Below are 25035 nucleotides of genomic sequence, written 5' to 3' on the forward strand. Positions count from 1 at the left end.
TCTACTATGCTGGAGACGAAAAGGTGAGCAAAAATGGGACTGCTTTCATAGTTAATAAAGTCATTTCTAGATCCATCTTGAAACACAATGTTGTGAGTGACAAGATAATAACTATATGCATACCACAAAGTCCAGTGAATATCACTATCATTAAAATATATGCACCAACAACTAGAACCAAAAAGGAGAAAATAAAATGTTTCTACTATTCAGTCAGAATTAATCAAACATGCAATCAAGATGCATTAATAATAATGGGTGACTGGAATGCAAAAGTTGGAAATGGAATAAGAATCAGTATTCAGAAAACTTGGACTTGATGACAGAAATGAGGCTAAAGATATAATGATAGAATTCTGTACAAACAATGTTTTATTCACTGCAGACACTTTTATAAGAAGAATAAATGTAGATTATACACATGGCTTTCACCTGATATGCATAGGAATCAGATCAATTACATCTGTGTAAACAATCACTGGAGAAGCTCAATATCAACTGTGAAAACTTTTCTAGGTGTTGATTGTGGAAGAGACAGTCGCAGGCAAGTTCAAGTTGAAGCTAAAGAAGGTTAAAATCAAATCCACAGGAACAAAAATTTGACTTTGAGTCTATGCCACTCAAGTTTCAAAATCATCTCAGAAACAGGTTTGAGGCCTTGAACACTAATGAGTAAAGACCAGATGAGCTGTGGGAGGATACCAAGAATATCATATATGAAGAATGCAAAAGGCCAGTACAACGACAGAGGAGGAAGAAAAGACCAAAATGGATGTCAGATGAGACTCTGAATATTGCATGAGAATGCTGAGAAGTTAAAGTAAAGGGAAGATATCAGGAAGTTAAGGAGCTAAACAGAGGGCAGTACGGGACGACAAAGCAAAGCATTATAATGAAATGTGCAAAGAGTTGGAGCCAGAAAATAAAAAGTCCTGAGTTCATTCCGCATTTCTTAAGCTTAAGAACAAATTCAAATCTTGAATTGTAATACTTAAGGATGCTTCGGGCAAAATATTAAATGATCCAGGAAGTATTAAAAGAAGATGGAAGGAGTATACAGAGTTACTGTACCAAAAGGAATTGGCGGACACAGAATAATTTCTTGAAACAACTCATGAGCAACTGTGGTGATGAAGAAGTTCAAGCTACTCTAAATGAATCAGCAAAAAACAAAGCTTCAGCAATTGATAGCATACCAATTGATTTATTTCAGCAACAGACACTGTGCTGGATGCACTCATCAAGTTGTGCCAAGAAATCTGGAGGATAAGCACCTGGCCAAGAGACTGGAAGAGATCCATATTTGTTCCCATTCCAAAGAAAGGTGACCTGGCACAGTGTGAAAAATGTCAAACTGTATCATTAATATCACATGCAAGCAAGATTCTGCTGAAAGTCATAAAAAAACGACTGGAACAGCACATCAGCAAAGAACTGCCAGATGTGCAGGCTGTATTTAGAAGAGGCCGTGGTATGAGGGCTAATGTTAAATGGATGTTGGCTGAAAGCAGAGAGTACCGGAGGAATGTCTATCTATGTTTCATTGACTAGGTAAAGGCATTTGACTGTGTGGATCACAATAAACTGTGGCTAATTCTGAGAAGAATGGGAATCCCAGAACACTTGATTGTGCTTATATGAAACTGATGCTTGAACCTAGAGACGTTGTCAGAAAAGAGAAAGGAAACACTGCATGGTTCAAAATCTGGAAGAGTGTAAACCAGAGATGCGTCCTGTCTCTATGCCTTTTTAAATATATGCAGAACAGATCATTCAGGAGGCTGGGCTCTATTAAGAAGAATGTGGCATCAGGTTTGGAGGAAGACTTATCAACAACCTGCATTATGCAGATATCAGAACCTTGCTTGCCAAAACTGAGGACGACCTAATGCATTTACTGCAGAAGGTCAAGGACTGAAGCCCTAAATATGTATTGAAGCTCAATGTAATATATATATACATATATATACATATATATATATATGTATATATATGTATATATATATGTATATATATATGTATATATATATGTATATATATTCTCACCACTGGGCTGATTGGGAGCACAATGATAGAAGATGAAGAGATTGAGATTACTAACAGCTTCAGTTTGCTTGGCTCTATAATCAACACTCTTGGTACCAGCAGCTAGGAAATAAAAAGATGAACAGCATTGGGAAAATCTGCTGTCAGGGACCTCCCCAGAGTAGTAAAGAGCAATGATGTCTGTCTGGAGACTGAGGTGCACCTGATCCAGTACATGGTCTTCACAATTTCTTGCAATGGATCAGAAAGCTGTACAATAACTAGGGATGATAGAAGGAGAATTGAAGCCTTTGAGCTGTGGTGCTGGAGTAGACTGCTAGGAGAACAAACAGGTTTATTCTAGAGAGGGTGAAACCAGGCTGCTATGTCTGTCATACTTTGGGTGTGTTGCAAGGAGGGACCAGTCCTTGGAGAGGGCCATCATGCTTGGGAGGGTGGAGGAACAGTGCAAGAGAGGGAGACCCTGGATGAGAGACATTGACACAGCGACTGGGGTAATGAGGATGGGTGTACCAGACATAGTAAGGTTGGCTGAGGATAAATCAGAGTTAAGCGCTGTTGTATATAGTGTTATTATGAGTCACAAGTGACTCAACAGCACATAACAACAACAACAGCATCAGCAGCAATAATATTAACTTATTTATAGATTAGTGCAGCTGTAGGCTATTCTAGAAATAATCATGGATTAAAGTTTGGAGACATGGGTTCAGTTTTTGTAGCAGTTGAGTGACTTTGGCAAAAATTATAATGTTACTTCTCCTGTACCACAAGGTTCAAGATCATGGAACTCCTCTGTGTTAGCAGTTTATTAAGTTTTGTTGCAGCTATGTCTACTTGAGAATCAACTAATATTATAAATTCAATTTAATACTTTTACTTTAGGGAGCTCTGGTGGCCTAGTGGTAAGGAGTTATGCTCCCAATCTAAAGGCGCATGGTTTGAATCCACCAGCTGCTCTGCGGGAAAAGGATGGGCAGGTTTTTTTCCCCACATAACTTACAGTCTCACAAAACTCACTGCTCACTGGCAGATCAGTTATGAGTCAGTTCTGACTGGAAGGAACATAACAGCATATTATTGCAACAGTCTGTGAAACACTTTTTTAATGAGAAATTTTGTCTGTGATAGAAATATTGCTCTATAAATAACTTCTCAGAAGGCTTATTGCCCTTTAAAGAAGAAAGTTATTTCATCCCTAAAACAAAACAAAACATTTCTCTCCTCAAAACATGAAACTCACTGGTGTGCAGTCAGAAAACAACCAGTTGACCAGTGGGCTTCCAAGGTTGTAATTCAAACTGTAGGAGACTGGCCATCTTTCTCCCACAGAGCCACTGGTAGATCCAGACCACTAGGTAGCCATGGCCTTTGAGTTAGCAGGACCCCACCCCCCACCCATGGACTACATGCTTGTGTTATGACCATCTGGACTCAGGGAGATTCTTGATGGAGGGAGGCTGGAGCAAAGATGACTACAGTATGTTTTGAAAATAGCTGGAATGAAGTAGTGGTTTTCAAACTTATGTAAGTACAAGAATCATCGGGAAACCTGTTGAAAAATTAAAAAGTCCTAGACTACAGCTCCAGAGATTATTCAGAGAGGCATGGAATTGCGTTTTTTAGCAATAAGCATGTTAGATGCTTTTTAATGCAGATAGATCTTGGGTCATATATGTTGAAAAAACTGAGCTGTCACTTATATAAAACTGTTAAAATGGAGTCTGATAAAATAGGAATGTGCAGGCATAAGAATAGTTTTTAGGAAATAACCTTAGTAATTTTACATAGATCTCACCATATTAGAATACATTCATTGAGGTATTTTTCTTACCTCATTCATCTATTTATAATTTCATGTATTTCTGACTAAAGCATTTAAACTTACTGACAATGACTAGGAATTATAGAAGAAGAATTGATGCCTTTGAGCTGTGGCATTGAAAAAGAGTATTGAGTATACCATGGACTGCTAAGAAAATGAACAGGTTTGTTCTGGAGAGGGTGAAGCCAGGCTGCTCCTTAAGGCAAGGAGTCTGAAGCTTCGTCTGACATACTTTGGATATGTTATAAGGAGGGACAGGTCCTTGGAGAGGGACGTCATGCTTGGGAGGATAGAGGGACAGCGCAGGAGAGGAAGACCCTTGAGATGGATTGATTCAGTGACTGGGGTAACGGCAGTAGGTGTTTCAGATAGTGAGACTGGCACAGGATAGGGCAGGGTTTAGGGCTGTTTTACATAGGGTCACTGTGAGTCACAGACGACTCAGCGGCACATAACACAACAACAACAACAACAACAACAATATTTATAGATAGTTAACTTTATGCTTGTGAGAGTATCCTGATAGTGGTTTAGTGTTGGAAAAACTTGTTGTTGTAACTCATTACCAGGAAGTTAATTCTCTTTGTAGTAACACTGTTAGAGTAAAATTGCCTTATAGGGCCTCCAAGGCTGTAATCTTTAGGAATATACACTGCTACATCTTTCTTTTGTGGAATCTCTGATGTTTGAATCTCTGACCTTTCAGTTAATAGCCAAGCACTTAACCACAGTACTACTGTTGTTTGTTGTTATGTGCCTTTGAGTTGGCACTGACTCATATCTGACAGTTTAATATTTTAGACAGTTTGTCTCTTATACACTCATCCACTAGGACTCTCCTTGTTTTTTTTGTTGTTTTTTTTTTTTGTGTGTGTGTTTTTTGTTGTACCATAGATTTGGAACCCTCCAGTGGTGTTTTTAGAGGCAGTAAACCACAAGGAAGGAGATTGCCTATCTTTCTCCTATGGAACAGCTAGTATTTCCCAAATGTTTCAGCTTCTTCTCAGGCATGCTTACTTCTATCATTTGGAATATGTTTACTGGGCTTCATTATATGCTGGTGATTAATGACTGAAGAATACAGCAATGATAATTTTAGAAAGTAAGAGTAAGTACTTTTAATAACTCAATATTTGGAGGAAAAAAGTAGAAAAAGGGGGCATAGAGTGTTCTGTTAGACCTTCCGTTTTTTAGTAGAGCACTGGGGGCAAATTAATTGAGAAGATGATGTTTGAAAAATATTTAAAGTCATTGGTGAGCATATCATAGTGGTAATAGGGTAAAGAATGTTTGAAGTTTATGGACTAGATCATGGGCAGACTCTGAGCTGTTCGTATGTCTTGGAGACATTTAAGAGCTCAGTTTAACAGGGAAGGTCTGAGCAAGGAGTGTATAGGAAAGAGATGGGCTTAGAGAGTTAATAAGGAAGGGGTTTGGGAATTAAAGAAAGGGACAGATAATTACAGTCTTGGGGAAAAGAAAAATGATTCTAAAATCATTAGAAAGAATCAGAGTATTCTGAGTTCGGATTAAGATTTGCACACAATACCATTGACTTAAAAATTTATGGAATGATTTTCAAGGACAAAGATTATGCTTTACCACACTTTGAAAGTCCAGTACTCAGGATCATTGAATAGGTATTTTATCGAGTTACAGTTCTAAAAAGAATTACGTGTAATAGAATTTGAGGGTGGGATCTCCACGTTAAATATTTTTAAAAATTATTTACAAATGTGTTTTTATAATATAAAAAGTTTAATCTGGTTAATTTCTGGCCTCAGATGAATTAATTCAAAGCCTAAGCAACCACAAAAATATACTCTTTGAATCAGATATGCCTTTCCCTCAGTAAAATTGTAAAACTGAAATTTGTCATGCATGTTTTACTTTTTCATTGTGAATATACCCATTCTACCAAATAACATGTTATTTATCATAAGCATTTTAAGTCTTTGTCTTTAAAAATGATGATGTGATTAGAACTATTTAGAGATACACTGAATTTGTAGTTTTGGGACATCTCAGATAATGGACTTTTAGGTATTACCTAAAGACAATGCGGTGCTTTTGGATTACATTAATGAGAGTATCATCCACAGATTTGAAATGTGAAAGCATCACACTCCAGTAGGTAGAGAACAGCTAGGATTTATATCAGGAGAATTAAATTCATTGCCAGAGCAATGAATATGGTTATTGTTGTCAACAAGGAGACAATGACAAAAAGCTAGAGATAGTAGAACTAAAAAAGGAAGATGAGGTGCAGGAAGGTATAATTGAAAGCTCTTGGTGATTGACTATATATGTAGGAATGAAGAGTGTGTAATGTGCCAAAGATATGCTTACTACAGATGTGGGCTAGAGATTAGATGAGGAAGAGTGAGAAATCTAGAAGTCTTTCTTTTCTTCTTTGGACAACTATTAGTTCAAGATCTCCACTTTACCAGTATGTCTTCAGCTGTATTTAAATATATGAATGTCCTGGAATTTATGCAATACAAGAAAAAAGAATTAAAAGAAAAAACTCACCTAAAATCATGAGTAAAGAAAAACAAATTTAAAGAAAAAAAGAAAACTGAACTGTTTTGGTATTGACTAGATCCAACTTCCATTATAAAACTCTCAACAACTGTTTTAAAAGGTTATTAATTGAAATCTTAGCTTTATTTTATCTTTAACTAGGAGATGGATCTGGAAATGTAAAATCTTGCACTGGATTGATTCTTAGTTCAGTAGCAGAATGAGAACTTTGAGAACTTAAAATTTAATTCATTGCTTAGATCAAAAGGCCACCCAGAATCCTACCCAGCTGTCAAGCAGGTCTTCATTTGATCCTAGCCCTCGTGCATCACTTTTGATAATGTGTGCACAGTTAAGAGAAAAAGCTAAAATCAAACCAGTTTTAACAAGGAGAATTTCAGCAGTCATGTTAGGAATATGCAGAGGACCATAGTTTGCTCTCAGATGCACACCCAGAATTTCCATTGACGTCAATACTTATTGCTCACATGTATCCAAGGGCAGAATCTGGCCCTTAGAAATTGAGTTAAATAATTCCCTGTGGGAAGCTAGAAAGTATCACAGATCTGCTGAGAGGAACAAGGTTTTAATGATGAAAGAGAAGTTTTTCTGTGGTAATGTCAATACTGATGGCTCAGGGATGCAAAATATGAGCCCTACTCCTAGTACTGTTTGTTTTAAAATATTTGTTTAGAAATATTTATAAGTTGCAAATGTGTTTCAAGATGATTTTTAAGCTTATATAACATGGCTACAGTAAGATTTTTAGCCTTTGTCTATTGTAGACATTAAAAGACACTGAAAAGAAAATTCTAACCCCTAACATTCCATTTACTTCCTATGAATGTGAAAGTTGGAAATTGAATAAGGTGAAAAATCAGTACCTTTGAATTATGGTTTTTCAGAAGAGTACTAACTATCCCATGGAATGCCAAAAGAACAAACAAGTCTGTCTTGGAGGAGGTACAATATATTCTTTAGAGGCAAGGATGGTGAAACTTAGTTTTACATATAGTGGGCATGTTGTCAGGAGAAGATAGTCCTTGCAGAAAGACATCATTCTGGGAACGGTGGAGGATCAGAGATAGGGAAGCAGATGCTCAACAAGATGGCTTCACATGGTGACTGTAACAATGAGCTTGGGAATATCAGAGACGGAAGAGTATACGGCAGGATTATAGATTGGATGTTCATAGGGTCACTATTGACTCAATGGCACCCAACAACAACAACACTATACTGAAAGGAGATGCTACATTCATTAAAATTTGGAACATGAGATGTAGAAAGTATTAATATAAAAATATTAGAAGTTACCAAAAAAGGAAATGGAACTCATGAAGATAGATGTCCTAGGCATTAGTTATGGTTTGGTATTGACAATTTTACCTTGGATAGTCTTTCTGCATGGAGTGAGCAATTGAAGATGAATGGTATCACATTCATTATTAAAAGGAACATTTCAGGATCTGTTCTGACATTGTTGTTATGTGCCATCGAGTCGCTTGCAACTCATAGCAACCCTATGTACAACAGCCCTAAACTCTCCTCTGTCCTGTGCCAATCTTACTGTCTCCGACACACCCATCCAGATTACCCCAGTCACTGAATCAATCCACCTCATAGAAGGCCTCCCCCTCCTTCACCTGCCCTCCACCCTCCCAAACATGATGTCCTTTTCCAAGGACCGGTCTCTCCTTACAACATGATCAAAGTATGTCAGACAAAGCCTCAGAACCCTTGCCTCCAAGGAGCAGCCCAGTTTAACCCTCTCCAGGATGAATCTGTTTGTTTTCTTAGCAGTCCATAGTGCACTCAATACTCTTCTCCAACACCAAAGTTCAAAGGCATTCTCCTATCCTCCCTAGTCATTGTCCAACTCTCTGATGCATAATAAGTGATTGCAAAGACCATGGTCTGTGTCAGATGCACCTTAGTCTTCAGAGAGACACCTTTCTCTCCAGAGAGACACCATTGCTCTTCAGTATTTTGGAGAGGTCCCTAACAGCAGACTTTCCCATCGCAATACATCTTTTAATTTCCTGGCTGCTGGTGTCAAGAGTGTGGAGCCAAGCAGACTAAAGCTGTGAACAAACTCAGTCTCTTCACCATCCGTCCTGATGCTACCAATTGGTCCAGTGGTGAGAATCTTTGTCTTCTTGATATTGAGCCTTAATCCATATTGGAGGCTACAGTCCTTGACCCTCTGCAACAAGCACTTCAGGTCCTCCTCAGTTTCAGCAAGCAGAGTTGTGCCATCTGCATAACGCAGATAGTTGATAGATCTTCCACCAATCCTGATGCCTCATTTCTCCACATAGAGCCCATCTTCCCGGATAATCTATTCTGCATAGAGGCTGAAAAGGAATGGAGACAGGACACATCCCTAGCGTTCGCCCTTCCCAATTTTGAACCCTGTAGTGTTTCCTTGCTCTGTTCTGACGACTTCCTCTTGGTCCGAGTATAGGTTTCTCATTAGCGCGATCAAGTGTTGTGGGATTCCCATTCTTCTCAGAATCAGCCACAGTTTGTTATTATCCACACAGTCAAATGCCTTTGCATAATCAGATAGACATTCCTCTGTTCTGACATATAGCATTGTAAATGATTGGATAACATGTACATGTATATGAAGATGACAAGTTAATGTTATTCAAATTTATATACTAACTGCTAATGTCAAAGATAAGAAGACATTGAGGATTTTCAGTATAGTCTGAAACTGATCAACTATGCAATCAAAACACATTGATAATTACTGGTTATTGGAATGCAGAAATTGGGAAAAAGAAAGATCATTGGTTAGAAAAAAAGTCTCTGTCATAAAAGCCATATCAGAGATTATATGATTGAATTTTACAAGATCAGTGGGAAAAAATTTTTCAACAACATAGGGAGTGATTATAGATGCTGACTATGCCAGATGAAATACACAAGAATGAAGTTGACTATATTTGTGAAAAAACAATGGAGAAGCTTTCTAGGAGGATATAGGGTCAAAACAAGATCATGGACTAACTGCAAAACAGACCATCAGTTGCTCATATTATGCAAGTTCAAGTGAAACTTAAGGGGAAAAAAACACATCCACAAGAGCCAAAATCAATTTTGACTATCTCTTATCTGAATTTGGAGCCTATAGCAAGAATAGATTTCATATACTCAATATTGATGACTGAAAACAGAATAGTTGTGGAATGGCATCAAGGACATCATCCATGAAGAAAGTAGTCATTAGAAATACAGGAAAGAAAGAAAAGAGCAAAACGTATGCCAGAAGAAACTCTTAAATTTCCTCTAGAGTGTAGAATACTAAAGCAAATGGAAAATTGGTGAAAACTAAGAACTGAGCAGAGTATTTCAAAGAACATCCTGACAACAATCTGCATCATGCAGATGACATAACCCTGCTTGCTGAAACTGAGGAGGACCTGAAGCACCTGCTGCAGAGGGTCAAGGACTGTAGCCTCCAATATGGATTAAGGCTCAATGTCAAGAAGACAAAGATTCTCACCACTGGGCCAATTGGGAGCATCAGGGTGGATGGTGAAGAGATTGAGATTGTAAACAGCTTTAGTTTGCTTGGCTCCACAGTCAACACTCTTGGCACCAGTAGCCAGGAAATTAAAAGGCGCATTGCCATGGAAAAGTCGGCTGTTAGGGACCTCGCCAAAGTACTGAAGAGCAATGGTGTCTCTCTGGAGACTAAGGTGCATCTGATACAAGCCATGGTCTTCACAATCACTTGTTTTGCATCAGAGAGTTGGACAATGACCAAGGAGGACACAAGGAGAATTGATGCCTTTGAGCTGTGGTGCTGGAGAAGAGAATTGAGAATACCATGGACTGCTAGGAAAACAAACAGATTCATCCTGGAAAGGGTTAAACTGGGTGGCTGTTTGGAGGCAAGGATTCTGAGGCTCCGTCTAACATACTCTGGACTGGTCCTTGGAGGACATCATGCTGGGCAGGGTGGAGGGACAGCGCAGGAGGGGAAGGCCCTCTAGGAGGTGTATTGATTCGGTGACTGGGGTTATCGGGATGGGAGTGTCAGAGACAGTGTGATTGGCACAGGACAGAGCAGAGTTTCGGGCTGTTGTGCATAGGGTAGCTATGAGTCACAAGCGACTTGACGGCACACAATAACAACAAAAGTCCTGACAACAAAGTAAGGTCTTTTAATGAAATGTGCTGGGACCTGGAGCTCAAATACCAAAAGGGAAGAATAGCCTTGACAGTCCCCAAAATGACAGAACTGAAGAGGGTGGATGGGTGGGTGGGGAAATCAAGCCTCAGGTTGTAGTATTGAAGGATTCTATGGGCAGCAGTTGAATGACATAGGAAGAGTTAAAAAAATATGGAAGATAAAGCACAGAATCACTATACCAAAAAGAATTACTTGATATGGAAACATTTTGGAAAGTAGCATAGGATCAAGAATCAGTGATATTGATGAAAGAAATCTCAGCTAATGAAAGGAATGGAGAAAGAGAAGGGTCCAGAATGTGACAGAATACAAATTGATATGTTTCAGCAAATGGATTCAACATTGCGAGTACTCCTTCTTATGCACCAAGGAATTTGGAAAATAGCTACCTAGTCATCCAACTATAAGAGATTCATATTTGTATTCATTCCAGAGAAAATTACTTGGGAGAATTATGGAAATTATTGGATAATAGCATTACTATCACATGCAAGTAAAATTTACTGAAGCTAATTCAATCATGTTTGTAGTAATACATTGATAACGAACTGCGGAAATTCAAGTTGAATTCATAGGAGGACATAGAATAAGGGATATTAATGATGAGGACATCCTTGCTGATGGTAGATTAAGCATTGGGCTGCAAACCTGAAAGATCAATGGTTTGAACTCATTAACCACTTCGTAGGGGAAAGATGAGGCAGTCTGTTTCCAAAGGATTATTATTTATTGGAATTGATCTAATAACAATGGAAGTTTTTTCTTCATTGTAATTGTTATTATGCATATGTATATATGCAGGAGTAATGATTTTGAAAATCACTATATAATTTGGGAGGGACTGGAGAACATTATGCTAAGTGAACTAACTTAAGTACATAAGTACAGATACTATTATTGTAGAAATAGATAACTAGTAAAATGTGTATGAGGATCCAAGTGGGGGAGGTTAGGAGCAGAGGTGTGAGGGTAGATGGGAGGATGGTGTTGGTGGTGGTAATCACAGGGTCACACAATTTGATGGGTAGAGGGAGAAGTGGATAAAAGAAATGGGAAAGATCCAATGTGAGAAATGAGAAAAAAATGTATATGAACTGTGTAAGTTTACCAGTATAAAATAAAAATTTTATTAAAAAACAACAACAAAAACCAAACCTATGTATACACCAAGAAGCAGTCATTCAAAAAGAATAGTAAAATATTGCTTGTTTAAAATTAGAAAATATTTTTGGCAGTGTTGTATGATTTTGTTATGTTTGTTTCGTATATATATATGCAGAGCAAATAATTAGAAGTTAACAATATTAAGAAGAATGCAGCATCAAAATTGGAGGATAGTTTCGAAGCAACCTGCAACCTGCGGATGAAGCAATCTTGTTTACTGAAAGAAAAGAGAGTTGAAATACTAATGAAAATTAAGTTACATTTTTTGTTATAGTTTATACCTCAGCACAAAGAATACAAAGATCCTCACAACTTGACCAATAAACTACATCATGATGAATGGAAAAGCATTGATAGTGTCAAGAATCCACAATCAGTGGCCAGGAAACCAGTAGTCAAGAAATTAAATGATATATGTTATTGAGCAAATTTATTGCAAAAGACCTCTTTAAAGTGTTAACAAAACAAACATGTCACTTTGAGGACAAAGGGATGCCTGATGAAAGCCATGATATTTTCGATGTATGCTCTGGTGGCTTAGTGGTAAGGAATTGCACTGCTAACACAAAAGTACAGGCTTTGAATCCACCAGATGCTCCACGGGAGAAAGGCGGTGAATTTACTGCTTCTGAAAACCTGCTAGAGGATCAGCTATGGGTAATTCCTACTTGCTCTTACTCAACAACAAGAATATATGTGTGTGAAAGCTGGACAATGAATAGGGAAAAATGAAGAGGAATTGAAGTTCCATCCTCATAATTCCTGACATACTTGAGTTCATTGCTGCACTCACTGTGTCAATCCATCTTGTTAAGGACATTCATCTTTCTCCTACCTCCTAATTTTCTGAATATGATGACCCTTTCCAAGGAATAGCCTCTCCTCACAATATGCTCAAAAAGAAAAGATAAAAATGAAAGATAAAGCACAGAATCACTATACCAAAAAGAATTGGTTGATACAGAAACATTTTGGGAAGTACCGTAGGATCACGAATGAAGAATAGGCGGCTCCACCTCTGCTGCCCAGACTGTGCCGCTCGGGGTGCGCAGGGACCGAGACCATGGCCGCAGCTGGGCCTCCATGCCGCCCTTAGCTCCACTCCCGCTGCGGGCGATGGCCTCCTCCGAAATGTCGTGGCACCCGCTTTTTCAAACAAACATGTCAACAAAATCAATGTGTGTGCCCTCACAAATACCTGAAGATGAACAGCAACAAAATAAAAAAGACAATATCCGTTCCTTAACTATGTCTGGCCATGTTGGTTTTGAGAGTTTGCCTGATCAGCTGGTCAATAGATCCATTCAGCAAGGCTTTTGTTTTAATATTCTTTGTGTGGGGGAAACTGGAATTGGGAACTCAATACTGATTGACACATTGTTTAATACTAACTTTGAAGACCATGAACCCTCACATTTTTGCCCACATGTTAAACTTAAGGCTCAGACGTATGAACTCCAGGAAAAGATATGTTCGATTGAAGTTGACCATTGTGAATACAGTGGGATTTGGTGACCAAATAAACAAAGATGAGAGCTATCAACCCATTGTCGACTACATAGAAGCTCAATTTGAGGCCTATTTCCAAGAAGAACTGAAGATCGATCAAATGGTCTCTGTACAAATATAATGACTCTGGCATCCATTTGTACCTTTACTTCATTTCCCCTACTGGTCACTCTCTGAAGACACTTGATCTCTTAACCATGAAGAACCTTGACAGTAAGGTGAACATTACACCAGTGATTGCCAAAGCAGATGCAGTTTCTAAAAGCGAATTACAGAAATTCAAGATCAAGCTCATGAATGAATTGGTTAGCAATGGTGTCCAGATATATCAGTTCCCAACAAATGATGAGACTATTGCTAAAATCAGTTCTTCAATGAATGCACATTCTTACCATTTGCTGTTATAGGCAGTATGGATGAGGTCAAAGTTGGAAATAAGATGGTCAAAGCTCGTCAGTATCCACGGAGTGTCATACAAATGGAAAATGAGAACCATTGTGACTTTGTAAAGCTCCGAGAAATGCTCATTTGTAAAAATAAGAAAGATCTTCCAGAACAAACTCACACTAGACACTATGAACTTTACAGGAGTTGCAAACTGGGGGAACTGGGCTTTAAAGACATGGGCCCAGAGAATAAGCCAGTCAGTCTTCAGGAGACTTAGGAAGCCAAAAGACATGAATTCTATGGTGAACGCCAGAAGAAGGAAGATAAGATGAAACAGATGTTTGTGCAACGAGTAAAGGAGAAGGAAGCCGTATTGAAAGAAGCAAAAAGAGAGCTGCAGGCCACATTTGAACATCTTAAAAGAGTTCACCAAGAAGGGAGACTGAAGCTTGAAGGAATCAGAAGACTTTTAGAGGAAAAACTATTTGCTTTTTCTAAAAAGAAAGCATCTTCTGAAGTATTCGAGAACCAATATTATTCTGTTCCTACTGGTAGCAAGAGGGAAAAGTATCGAAAGAACTCTAGTTACCTATAGAACAGTCATTCTTGAACATCATAAAGGAAGATCATTACAAATGGAAGTTATTAAAAAAATTGGGTGTGTGCTTTGATTTTTTTACTGTTTTTATTTGCTGTATTATTTACTTGTTCTCTATCTCATGGATGGACACAATAACCATCATTTATGGAAAATTATTTTCAAATATAAGGTCAGTACATATGCCCAAGTAGGCAATATTACTTAGATAATGAGATAATGACTTTTACAAATTTTTAAGTTACTTAAAATGAATCTAGGTTGTTCTCCCCTTTGCCAACTATTTGTTAAATTTGTAGTGCATTATACTGAAGACAGAAGCATTAGTGCCATTTAAAATCCATAATTTCATATTATAGCTGTGTGGTTCACTTATATCTTAAGATGAGTCCTTTTTTTAATTAAAAAAAAATATTGTTGTTGTTATGTGCCGTCAAGTCGCTTGCGACTTGTAGCAACCCTTTGTACAACAGCCCTAAACTCTGCTCTGTCCTGTGCCAGTCACACTGTCTCTGACACTCCCATCCCAATTACCCCAGTCACTGAATCAATCCACCTCATACAGGGCCTTCCCCTCCTGTGCTGTCCCTCCACCCTCCCAGGCATGATGTCCTTCTCCAAGGACCGGTCTCTCCTCACAACATGTCCAAAGTATGTTAGACGGAGCCTCAGAATCCTTGCCTCCAAGGAACCACCCGATTTAACGCTTTTTAGGATGAATCTGCTTGTTTTCCTAGCAGTCCATTTCCTAGCAGTACTCTCAATCCTCTTCTCCAGCACCACAGCTCAAAGGCATTAATTCTCCTTCTGTCTTCCTTGTCATTGTCCAACTCTCTGATGCAAAACAAGTGATAGCAAAGACCATGGCTTGTATCAGATGCACCTTAGTCTCCAGAGAGACTCCATTGCTCTTCAGTATTTTGGAGAGGTCCCTAACAGCAAACTTTCCCATGGCAATATGCCTTTTAATTTCCTGGCTACTGGTGCCAAGAGTGTTGACTGTGGAGCCAAGCAAACTAAAGCTGTGAACAATCTCAATCTCTTCATCATCCTTCCTGATGCTGCCAATTGGTCCAGTGGTGAGAATCTTTGTCTTCTTGACATTATTGAGCCTTAATCCATATTGGAGGCTGCAGTCCTTGACCCTCTGCAGCAAGCGCTTCAGGTCCTCCTCAGTTTCAGCAAGCAGAATTGTGTCATCTGCATAACACAGATTGTTGATAGATCGTCTACCAGTCTTGACCCCACATTTCTCCTCAAAGAGCCCAGCCTCCCAGATAATCTGATCTCCAAACAGGTTGAAAAGGTACGGAGATAGGACACATCCCTGGCATACGCCCTTCCCAAATTTGAACCGTGCAGTGTTCCCTTGCTCTGTTCTGACGACTGCCTCCTGGTCCAAGTATAGGTTTCTCATTAGCGTGATCAAGTGTTCTGGGATTCCCATTCTTCTCAGAGTCAGCCACAGTTTGTTATGATCCACACAGTCAAATGCCTTTGCGTAGTCAATGAAGCATAGATAGAGATTCCTTTGGTATTCCCTGCTTTCAGCTAAGATCCATCTAACATCAGCTACAATATCCCTAGTACCATGACCCCTTCTAAACCCAACCTGGACTTTTGGCAGCTCTCTGCTGATGTGTTTTTTAGTCGTTTTTGGATAATCTTCAGTAGACTCTTGCTTGCATATGAAATCAATGATGTTGTTCTATAGTTTCCACACTCTGTTGGGTCACTTTTCTTTAGGATGGGAACAAATATAGATCTCTTCCAGTCGATTGGCCAAGTAGTTGTTCTCCAGATTTCTTGGCACAACTGGGTGAGCATGTCCAGGGCAGCATCTGTTAACTGAAATATGTCAATAGGTATACCATCTATTCCTGGGGCCTTATTTTTTGCCATTTCCTTCAAAGCAGCCTGAACTACTTCTTTCATCACCATAGGTTCTTGCTCATATGTTGTTTCATTAAATTCTTCTTTGTTTGCCAATTCCTTTTGATATATATTTGATATATAAAATTTTAGGGACATATTTTGAAATATATGTCTGAAACTCTGTAACCTTTGAATAGTTTTATAAAAATGCTGAATTTTTTAATATGATGACTTAGTTGGTAATATCTAAGCCTTTCTACCAAATTGTATAATCTTCTGGACTGGTATGGTTTTTAGTGATTGATGTGATTGAAACAAAGTATGTTTAAAGATGAAAACATCCAGGTGCAGAAATGTTAACTATGTTACAAATACCTTTTGAAACTGAGCATATCACAAGATTTTTATTAGGATGTATTTCATACTTGCTTAAAATTCTTGTCTTCTAGAGGAAAAAAAGGTAATGTTGAACCATCTTATTAAGAAAATTTTTTATAGTAAAAGACTATGAACATCTAAATACGATAGATGTTAAGAGTCCAGGTAACTCATGGGATATTTGAATTCAAAGTGCCTTAGTAATAGTCTCAACACAATTTAGTGGTTTCTAGCCTTTTTTAAAAATGGCCTATATATGTGTACTTAACAAGCATTTCATGCCTTATTTTTGGTACTTGTAAAGTTCTAAATAAAACTGACATTTTACTCTTGAAAAAAAAAGAATGAAGAATGAAGGTTTTTCATCTTTGACACCAAGGAGCATTCTTTCTGCACTTTCTCCAAGACATATCTGTTTGGTTTTTTTTGCTGTACATGGTATGTTAAGTGCTCTTCTCCATCCTCACAGCTCAAAGGCATCCATTATATTTCTGTCATCTTTGCTTGTTGTCCAACTTTCAGGTGCAAAGTAAATTATTGAAAAGACCATGACTTGAATCAGGCACCTTAGTCTTCAGACTGACATCATTGCTGCTCATTAATTTAGAGTGGTCCCAGAGAGGTGACTTGCACAATGCAATACATCTCTTGATCTACTGAGTGCTTGTACCAAAGATGTTGACTGTGGATCCAAGTAAGATAAAATGGTTTACATTCTTTTTTTTTTCATTTGTGTTGCCTATGGTCCAGTGGTGAGAACTTTTTGTTTTTGTGATGTTCAGATGTAATCTCTGATTTTCTGCAGCAAGCATTTCAAGTCCTCCTCACTTTCAGCAAGTAAAGTTCTATATCTGCTTAATGGAGGTTGTTGATGAACTTTTCTCTGATTCTAATACCACATTCTTCTTCGTACATTCCAACTTCTCAAATGATTTGCTCAGCATATAGATTGAATAGTTATGGAGAGAGGATGCAACCCTGATGCTTACCTTTATTAATTTTATACTATGCATTGTACCCTTGCTTTGTTTGAACATTTGCACAACAGCTTTTTGGTATAGGTTTTGCATGAGCACAAATAAATGCTCTAGGATTTCCATTCTTCTCAATGTTAGACATAATTTGTTATGATCCACACAGTCAAATGCTTCCGCATAGTCAGTATATTTGAAGCACAAATATACATTCTTCTCCTATTCTCTATTTTCAGCCATCTGTCACCAGCAATGTCCTGTGCCCTCCTCTAAACCCAGATTGAACTTCTGCTAGTTCTCTGTCAGTGTACTGTTCTAGCCCTTTTTGGATGACCTTCAGCAATATCTTTTTGCTTGCATATGATATTAATGATTTTGTTCAATAATTTCTGTATTCTCTTGGATCACTTATTTTGGGAATGTTAACAAATACTGATATCTTCCAGTCAGTTGGCAAGGAAGCTTTTTTCCAGATTTTCTGCCATAGACTGGTGGTGATCATGTCCAGGGCTACATCTGTTAGTTGAAACATGTCATTTGGCATCCCATTGATTCCTGGGGTCTTATTTTTCCCGGTGCCTTCAATACTGCTTGAACTTCCTCCTTCATTTCCTCATTGGCTTTTGGTCATATGCTACTTCCTGAACTATTTCAGTGTTGACCAGTTCCTTTTAGTAAAATAACTATGTATATTCCTTCCGTCTTTTTTAAAATAACATTTTTATTTGAATAGTTATTTTAGTAAAGGTTTACAGAAAAGTTGGATTTTCATTCATTTATTTTTGTACATTTTACCCCCAGCCTTCCTTCTCCCTCCTCCAGTTCACTTTTTTAAACATATTCACTCATTGTTGCACAATTTCCTCCTTCCTCTCCTCCCCCAGCCTTCTTTGCAGTGTACCTCTTATTCTGAGTTGTTGTCGTATGTATAATGCCCAATTATATATTCCTTTTAAATAATTCTTTTCTTCTTCTGTTCCAAGGCAATATTCATTATTTATCCTCTCTTTTCCTATTTCCCCCCCTCAACATTCTTCCTGGATCATTTAAAATAGTTCCTATAGCATCACTCAGTATTGCAATTGGAGGCTTGAATTTGTTTTTAGCTTTTCCAGCTTGAGAAATGCAGAGTTCTTCCCTTTTTATCTTTTAATTCCAGCTCTCTGCATTCTTCTTTACCTTCTCAAGTTTCCCTTTGAAATCTTCTGTTCAGTTTTTTTGCTTTAGCATCTCTTCCCTTTGTTTTGGCTTCTCAATGCTCTAGTGCAATTTTCAGGGTCTCTACTATTTTTGTTTTTTACTTTCGCTTTTCTCTTTGGGGAAAAGTGAATAGTAGTTTAAGTTGTGCTTTAACATTGTTGGTGTGAAGGATATAGACCAATGGATGTATAATTATGAAACAATCAAACTTGATCTTTCTCACTGATGACTGCTGGGTTTCTCTCTCTTTGATTGTATCTGCTTTCTAGATTGACTTGTGTTTGCAGGGTCTATTTCGTTAACTTACTGAGATAAAATCACTCTGTTCCCTGGTCATGAAAGGCATGCATTTAGAATAGGCGCTATCTCTGGTCTTGCTAGTGTTTTGTGTTTTTGGATTTCACTCTCCCCATGCCCCTCTACTTAGTTTTGCCCCTTGAGGAAATAAAATTTAAATCGTTGGCCTCATTCACAGCAATTTCTAACTAATGGTGCCAACCTGCCCAGAAAAGTGGCTCCCCAGGGAGTTCAGAGTTTGTACTGCATGTAGAAATATCTAACTTTAAAAATAACCCCTAGTGTGTGAAGGAAAAGTAATACCCTGAGAACATTTGGTTCTTTTTTCTGGAAAGGGCTTTTGACCTACCTGGAGCTGCATGCATTATGGAGTTTGTTCCTGGAAACATAGGAGAAAAGGCCACTTTACATCTAATTTTTTCTAGTACTTTTCTTAGGAGGGGAAAACCAGACTGAAATCATTATCTCTGTCCTTAGTTCTCTGGAATTGAAAATATGGACTGTAGTGTCCTTAAATACACTAGTTACCAAGAAAAACAGCAAATGCTTCTCTGTGGCATTGTGATGAAATCCTGGAAGCATTGCTCTGGCAAGCATTTATTTCATGATAGTGAGGAATTGAGTTTTATGTTCTCCCTGCAAAGGGGCATAAGCCAAACAAGTCTTTGACTTCTGATCTGGCTTTGGAATAACAGATGTTTCCCCTCTAATAACTGTACCTTCAACTGAAAATGGATTAGATTGAAAATGGAGTTCCATATCTAAACTGCCTCTTGGGAGAAAATACTGAAAAGTTGCTTAAAAAGAAAAGAAAAAAAATTCTTGCACATTCCCGTAAGTTTTTATGACCTTTAATTCATTCTTGGTGCCTTCTGCCTAATAGTTTCTGTGATTTTTTATTTCTTTGATTTTTGTCCTTCTTCCTTTGAGACATTTTCTTTTCCATTATTAGTCCCAAAAGCCTTTATGTTGGAAGAAAATAAACTCAAAGTCCTTTCAACAAATTCCTCCTCCAAAGAAAAATGAAATAAAAAAAATGTTGAAAAAGGATAGAAGACTTTTTCATTGCCATGATGCATTCATGTTCTCTTGGTTGAGAATAAAAAAAAAATTACTAATCATTAATGTATTCTTTGTTCTGCACTTGCTTGTTCTCTGTTACCCCTTAGTTTTTAGCCTTTGTTATTTTCAATCTCTGCGTACCTCTATATTGTCCATCATATAGGAGGCTTTATGACATAAAAACAAAATATTAAGTCAACAATATAAATGGCTTTGAAGTTTATTGAATAGATTATTTGTAAATCATTCAATACTTCTAAAGCTAGATATCAGAAATTCTAAAGAGAAAATATATTCCAAGATTTTCTGTCTTATACATTGTCATGGGAAACTGTGATAAGGTGAGATTACTTTATATAGTAATCACAAAGCACAGCTTCCAGTCAAACTTTTACTTCTGTGCCTTGAAGGAATGCCTTGAAGGAATGCAGATAATTCTTCAAAATAGCACAATGCCCAAGTCAAAATTGCCTTTACTAATTAGCAAGATTATAGTTTTATTTCATTTTACTTGAATCCACACTCAATAGCAGTCAAAATAAAGAAATTAAATTACATATTTCATTGGGCAAATTTGCTGCAAAAGATATCTCTTTAAAGTATTAATAAAACAAAGATGACACTAAGAGGGTAAGGTACGCTTTTTTTAAAAAAAATATTATTCTTTGTGTGTGTGTGTACCGTCAAATTTGATCTGACTGGTACAGGAAGGGATTGTCCCCCCTTCTCCAGCAGAGCGTCTGGAGGATTTGAACCATGCACCTCTGGGATTGCAGTGCAGTTTCTTGCCACTAGGCCACCAGAGCTCCCTTGGTATGCCTTTCTTAAGCCATTATATTTTTAAATCACCTTATGCTGTTGGCAAAGTTTTGGAATCAGCAACTGATGATTAGTATGCTCCAAGGACTCCTTGCCTTCAGCAAGGTTCCTAATTTTAATTGGGCTGTGCTGCAATTTCAAAGGCACGTGGTTAGAATCTACCAACTGCTCAGCAAGAGAAAAATGAGCTGTCTCCTTCCATGTGATTAATTGCCCCTAAAGTCCACTAGAGAGTTAGGTATGAGTTGGTTCTGACTTGAAGGTACATAACAACAAGAAACATGCAATGAAAATAACATCTTATTAGGGAAGAAAGTTGTGATGATCTCTCAAGAACACTGTGCATCCTTCTTCAGAACACTTGGTTGTCAACATTAAAGAATTTTCAAGATTAGCAAGTTACTTAATTGCAAACACTTCGCCCCCAGCAATACAAATGGTAACTACACAAAGGGTATGGAATACACACGAATGGAATGACTACATTTGTAGAAAGGGTAGAGAAGCCCTGTATCAGAACAGGTAGAACAGAGCCAAGGACTGACTACCAAATGAACAGACCATTTTTCACATGCAAACTCAAGTTAAAACTGAAGGACATTAAAGCATGCCCACAAGTGCTAACGTCATGTTTGCCTGTGCTTCAGGTGAATTTACAGACTGTTTCAAGAATAGATTTGACACATTGAACACTGTTGTTCTTTATGTTGTTAGGTGTTACTGTTGAATTTATTATGACTCATTGTAACCCCATGAGCAATAGTTGCATACTTGTCCTATTATCATCCTCATGATCTCTGCCATGCCCACACCCACTTTTATAGTCACTATATCTACTCATCACCTTGTGGGTCTTCCTCTCTTTTTCTGACCCTCCAGCTTTACAAACATATTTTTTCAAGGACTAGCATTGAGGAAAAGACGTTAAAGTTCCAAGAACTGACAGAATACCAACTGAATGAAGTTGAGCCACACTGCTAGTGAGTGATGTAGCCAAAATAAAAATCCAATTCATTTCCCAGACAAAACTCCTTCCACTACTAACTAGCATGGGACTACTTCTTTTCCTCTTGACAACATTCTCAAAGTGTGTGAGATGATATTTCACTATCATTGCTTGTTGAGTTCCTAGTATATTCATGTACTATGTGAAGGGATTGAAATAATTTTAATCCTTAATAGAATACTGTGAAATGTTATACATATGAGAAACTTAAGATTTCAAGAGCTTGATGTTGCCTTGTTAAACCTGTAGACTGAATGACTGGTGGAAAGCAAAGGAGATTTAAGCATTCAATTGATAGAAGAAGGTGGATCACATCATAGCATAATTTCCCAAATTCTAATTCAGAGTATGGCTTCTTAACAACTACAAAGGAGATGTGTGTGTTGTATTTATGATAAAAATTTTGAAGTTGGGTGCAGGAAACTATTTTTTGTTATAATTGAATTTATCTTTCTGGCTTTAGTATGTAAAATTCCTTCACAGAATGCTCTTTGTTAAATCTTTGCTTTAGCTACTACTTATTTACATAAATCAAATTTAGATAGTAATCTTCCTCCATGGCTCTAAAATATATGATTTTAAACTTTGTATTACTGCTGACAGTATCCTTTATGCAACTAAAAATGAGGAAAATAAAGTCTGGAGGTGTTAAATGCTTTATTGAAAATTACACAGCTAGTTTGCTCCAAGGAAGTAGCTGCAGTGCAGTCCCATGCTAGTTAGTAATGGAAAGAGTTAGTCTGGGAAATGAATTGGATTTTTATTTTGGCTACATCACTCACTAGTAGTATGGCTCAACTCTATTCAGTTGGTATTCCGTCAGTTCTTGGTTATTATCCATAATTTATTAATCACCCAGTTGACTGCTTTTGAATACTCAATAAAACACAAGTAAAAATCTTTCTAGTACTCTCTGCTTTTGGCAAATTTCAGTCTGATGCCAGCAATGACATCTCTTGTTCCATGGCCTCTCTGAATCCACTTGACTTTTGCTGTTCTCTTGTAGATGTGCTGTTCTGGTTATTGTTTTTTTAAATTATAAGAAAGATTTTATTTGCATACCATATTAATGATATTGCTAGAAAATGTACATATTTTTTTGATCACTTTATTTGTTTGAATGGGCACAAATATAGATTTTTTTCCTTTCACCATACCTCATTCAGTCATATTCTGAACAATTAATAAATTGGATTATATAAAGAAGAATATGGCATCAGAATTGGAGGAAGACTCATTGTGATGCAATAGGTTAATTATTCAAAATTATTTTCCTAGCCAAAATAACCTTGAGCTTTCACCACATAGTTCAGACTGAGCAGCAGCAGCAGCGAAGGTGATAGAGAAAAGAAGGTGACAGATTCCAGTTTGTGTATGATTCTTAAAATGCCACTGCTTTCTTCCTGCATTCAAAACAAGTTCTAGTTAGAATGGAAAACATGACATCTTAAGACTCTTAATTCCTATGCATACTCAGACATAGAATAATTATGCTCATCCTGACCTCTTTTTGAGGCTCACTGACTTTTCATATATTATGGATTGGTCAACATTCTTTGTTCTTGGGGGAATTTGCATAACTCCTTACACAGTAACTGATTTTCATGAGGTGGGACTCCAGAAGGGGGATTTCACAAATCAATAATTTTAAGATAATTTGATGGGAGCTTTTTGGAATTGATGGCTTAACTTTGGATATCACATAACATTATTATTGCTGTACTCTATTGTCGAAGTGGCCAAATGCCTTCTCAGATTTAATGGGAAGGGACAGAGTCCACTCCATGAATAGAGTATCAAAATGTTTTAAATTGCCTCAATGCATAAAGGTTATCAGGAGCTCATTTGTTTTCATATTCTTCTTTTCTTCCTTCTCCACTCCTGGTATTTTTGTTAGTCCTTCCCATGTCTAGTTCCTTTAACCTCTCTTTTTTTCTACTCTCCCTGCACCACTGTTTTTCTCATTGTTGAATGAGTTGTGGGCTGACATTGAGAAGAATGTGAGTCTCAGAGTTCTTAATTGTGTGTATGTGAAACCTGTATCTGTACCACAAGGCTGTTGTGTGAACAGAGCAAGGGAACATTGAATAGTTTAAAATTAAGGGGTGCATCAGTGTTGTGTTCTCTCTCTATACCTATCCAATCTGTACATGAAGCAAATTATTCTAGAAGCTGGATTCTGTGAGGAGACATGTGGCATCAGGATTGGAAGGAGACTTGTCTTTAAGCTGAATTATTCAGATGACACAACCTTACTTGCTGGAAGTGAGGGGGACTTGAAGCACTTGTTGCAGAAGATCAAGGAATGCAGCCTTTAATATGGATTGCATCTCAATGTCAAGAAAACAAAGATTCTTACCACTGGACCAATAGGCAACATCATGATGGATGGAGAAGAGCTTGAAACTGTAAGCAGCTTCATCTTACTTGGATCCACAGTTAACCTCCTTGGGACCAGCAGTCAGGAAATAAGGAGACATGTTGCACTGGGAAAGTCTGCAGTTAGAGACCTCTCCAAATTAGTGAGGAGTAATGATGCCAGTTTGAGGACTGAGGTGTGTCTGAGTGTCTGATTCAGACCATGGTCTTTCTAGTCACTTGCCATGCATCTGAGATCTGGGCTCTGAATAAGAATGACAAAAGTAGAATTGATGCCTTTGAACTGTGGTTTTGAAGAAGAGTACTGACCATCTCATGGACTGTCAAAAGAACAAATAAGTAAGTCAGGATGATGTGGGTTTGCCTCACTTCAGGCATGTTGCTAGGAGAGGGTGTTCCTTAGAGAGGGACATGATGTTTGGAAGGATAGAGAGTCAGCAAAGAAAAGGAAGACCCTTGACCAGGTGGATTGACATGGTGACTGCTGCAGTGGGCTCTAGTATATCAGAAAGTGTGAACATGGTACAGGACAGGACAAGGTTCTGATCTGTTATTCATAGGGGTCGCTATGGGTTGTACTTGACTCAGTGGCATCCAACAACAACTAAACAGCCCTTACATTCCTTTCAACAGAAATCTGAGCTTATGTATTTTTCCTTTTCACATTTTTAATCATGGACCCAGGAATAGATGGTATACCAATTGAAGTATTACAGATAACAGATGTTGCCCTGGATGTGCTCACCAAGTTGTGCCAAGAAATCTGGAGAACAACCACTTGGCCAA

At 37.8% G+C, this 25035-nt stretch overlaps 1 protein-coding gene and 1 pseudogene across 1 annotated transcript in view; both read left to right on the forward strand.

The window, feature by feature from the left end:
* Positions 1–25035, forward strand: part of HPSE2 (heparanase 2) — a 771012-nt gene that overhangs the window by 122543 nt on the left and 623434 nt on the right. The window lies entirely within an intron of this gene.
* On the forward strand, positions 12882–14256 carry LOC102875445 (annotated as a pseudogene).

This window comes from Elephantulus edwardii, unplaced genomic scaffold, assembly GCF_000299155.1.
Source record: "Elephantulus edwardii isolate Elephantulus edwardi_28Jun2011 unplaced genomic scaffold, EleEdw1.0 scaffold00006, whole genome shotgun sequence".
NCBI classification, from domain to species: Eukaryota; Metazoa; Chordata; class Mammalia; order Macroscelidea; family Macroscelididae; genus Elephantulus; species Elephantulus edwardii.